The 2,807-nt window shown below is 32.3% G+C and overlaps 1 long non-coding RNA gene across 2 annotated transcripts; it reads left to right on the forward strand.

The window, feature by feature from the left end:
* The first annotated feature begins 907 nt into the window (after positions 1–907).
* Positions 908–1,837, forward strand: LOC114411476. Of its 2 annotated transcripts, none has more exons than XR_003666458.1 (3): positions 908–1,366; positions 1,486–1,604; positions 1,708–1,837. It is a non-coding gene; the product is annotated as an uncharacterized LOC114411476 (long non-coding RNA). The 2 variants fall into 2 exon arrangements; XR_003666459.1 differs by having other exon boundaries at positions 1,711–1,837.
* Positions 1,838–2,807: the final 970 nt, after the last annotated feature.

Here is a 2,807-nt window from a genome sequence, read left to right on the forward strand (position 1 = left end):
AGAAATCTGATTTTATTGATTTTGAAATGAGATTAAAACTATTTTGAAATGAAGTAAAACTATTTTACAACTCAGCCCCATTTTTCCCAAACAAGTTTTCTTTTCGAAATTGCATTATAAAACAGAAATTTGAAAGCTAATGGCTACCACCAAGAACGGGCCTAAGCCATTATTTCTAACAATTGTAATGGTCAATTATTTTTTGAAGAATTATTCCAAAAAATTCAATTTAATAGAAGGAAAACATGATTCTTTTTCATCATGTGGAAAGTAATACAAATATAACAAAAAAGATATGATAATTTTAAATAGGAAGGCAGAACATACATTGTTTTATACTAAAATCTTATAATTAGGGCTTGTAACAAATAAGTAGAAACTTGTTTTAAAAGACCTAACTTTGACATCGATAAGTTGATGACATAAACACAGATCTAAACTCAAATTTAATCATAGATATATACTCGTATAAATTGTGGTAAGAAATTTGAAAAAAAAACTGAGAGAAAGCAAGCAATTACCTGATATTGAGTACGAAAGCTAGTGGAAAGACTATGCGCCGCTTTGACGATGATGGAGATGGAAGCAAGTGAATTGACCTAGGTACATACTCGTATATTTATAGCCATCTTTTTGGGGCTGGCATGGGCCTAGTTAGTGGGACAATGGTCAGGGCCTAGGGTTTGGAGGGCCCAAAATATCTATCTAATATCTAATATAAAGGTGTAATCTAGGGATATTACATTTTTAACCTCACTTTATTTGTTGACATGTGTTATTTTTTTGGCTTTATGGTCTTTTTAGTCCAACCAAGGAAATGTTCATAATGGATATCTTCAATTGTTGACACTTGGTATAAAACAGTGGCATTTATGATATTTCCACAACCCTTGTTTATTTTGCTTCTGCATTTGAGAGTGACGTTGTTAGGACTGTATGCATCTCCTTGACCCTTCTAGAACCCCTCTCTCCGCACACTTCCTCATTTCTCTACCCAAACGACACCATTTTGCCTCTTGCTCGCTGGTTGCACTGCTAGAGCCACCTCCTTTCTTCTTTATCAGTCATGTTCCTACGAGGCCGCTACACTCCTTCATTTTTGTCTTTCACTTCCTCAATCTTCTCCTGTCTTTTTTCTTTTTTTCCTCTTATCTTTCTCTTTCTTCCTTTATTTCACTTTTTAGTTGGACATTTTCTCAAACAGTTTTTATTCAAGCTTTAGATTTTGATTTTTTTTATTTTTTTTAGTGGAGATAGGTAAACACAAGATGTACAGGTTCTTAAGGATTGTTCGATTTGCGTTCCTTGCAGGTAGTTTTGGACACTTATTGGACCCAATGGATGTGGAAAATCTACCCTCTTGAAGGTATTTTGCACGATTTTGGTCATCTTTTTGCTATTTTTTTATGTTCACTTTTAGTTTTATTTTGTATTCAAATTGCATCACCTTTTTGTTGTGTTTTTTTGCGGTTTTGATTCTTTTAGTGGAGATAGGCAAACACAGGATGTACCGATTCTTTAAGGATTGTTCGATTTGCATTCCCTACAGGTAGTTTTGGACGCTTATTGGACTCAATGGGTGTGGAAAATCTACCCTCTTAAAGGTATTTTGCACGATTTTGGTCATCTTTTTGCTGTTTTTTTTTCAGTGCATGTTTTTTTTATGTTCACTTTTAGTTTTATTTTGTATTCAAATTGCATCGCTAGAAGAAGATAAGAATGCTTTTGGAATGACTCAGTCAAAAGAGCTGGCAACATTGCTTGAAGCAGAGAAGATTTCATGTGGTAAATCTGAAGTGGATTTCATTGTCTCTTTTTTTTATGGTAAACCCGATTTGATATGGTAAGTTCATTCCTTTTTGTCATCTTTACGGTTTTATTTGTGAATGTTTCCTTGCACTTTTCCATTTTAGAAGAAGAGTTTGTTCTATTTTTAGATTTTGATTGTTTTGATTTTTTTTAGTGGAGATAAGCAAACACAGGATGTACTGGTTCTTAAGGATTGTTCGATTTGCATTCCTTGCATGTAGTTTTGGACACTTATTGTAGCCAATGGGTATGGAAAATCTACCATCTTGAAGGTATTTTGTACGATTTTGGTAATCTTTTTGCTGTTTTTTTCAGTGTTTTTTATGTTCACTTTTAGTTTTATTTTGTATTCAAATTGCATCGCTAGAAGAAGATAAGAAAGCTTTTGGAACAACGCAACATTGCTTGAAGCAAAGAAGATTTCGTGTGGTAAATCTGAAGTGGATTTCATTGTCTCTTATTTTTTTTATGGTAAGTTCATTCCTTTTTGTCATCTTTACGATTTTATTTGTGAATGTTTCCTTGCACTTTGACATTTTAGAAGAAGAGTTTGTTCTATTTTTTTAGTGTTCTATTTTATTTTATTTTTTTGAGATTTTGCATTCTTTTATTCTCACTTTGGATTGTTAGGCTTTCAAATTCAAGCAAGGATAGGATTCTGACTTCAATATTCACAAAATTGATTCTTGCTCAATTTTTCCTGTTGAAGATCTGCATTTTTTTATTCTCAATTTTGTAAAATCAACCGCCTATCCTTCACTTATGTAAAATGAGTGGGTTGGTAAAGGGAATGATGGATTTTGATTTTTAGAATCATAATTTTGATTAGTATATGTCGGGGGTAAGGATGTAATGAATGGAAAGTATAGTAGATGATATATAAATTGTTTTTTTTTTAATTCTGAACAGGATAAGTGAGTAGTAGTATAGAGGATGTATCACTTTATTGGTTAGATGTTGATGTATATCTACATCCTTTAAATATTTTTTTTATTCCA

Source organism: Glycine soja, chromosome 5 (assembly GCF_004193775.1).
Source record: "Glycine soja cultivar W05 chromosome 5, ASM419377v2, whole genome shotgun sequence".
Classification (NCBI taxonomy): Eukaryota; Viridiplantae; Streptophyta; class Magnoliopsida; order Fabales; family Fabaceae; genus Glycine; species Glycine soja.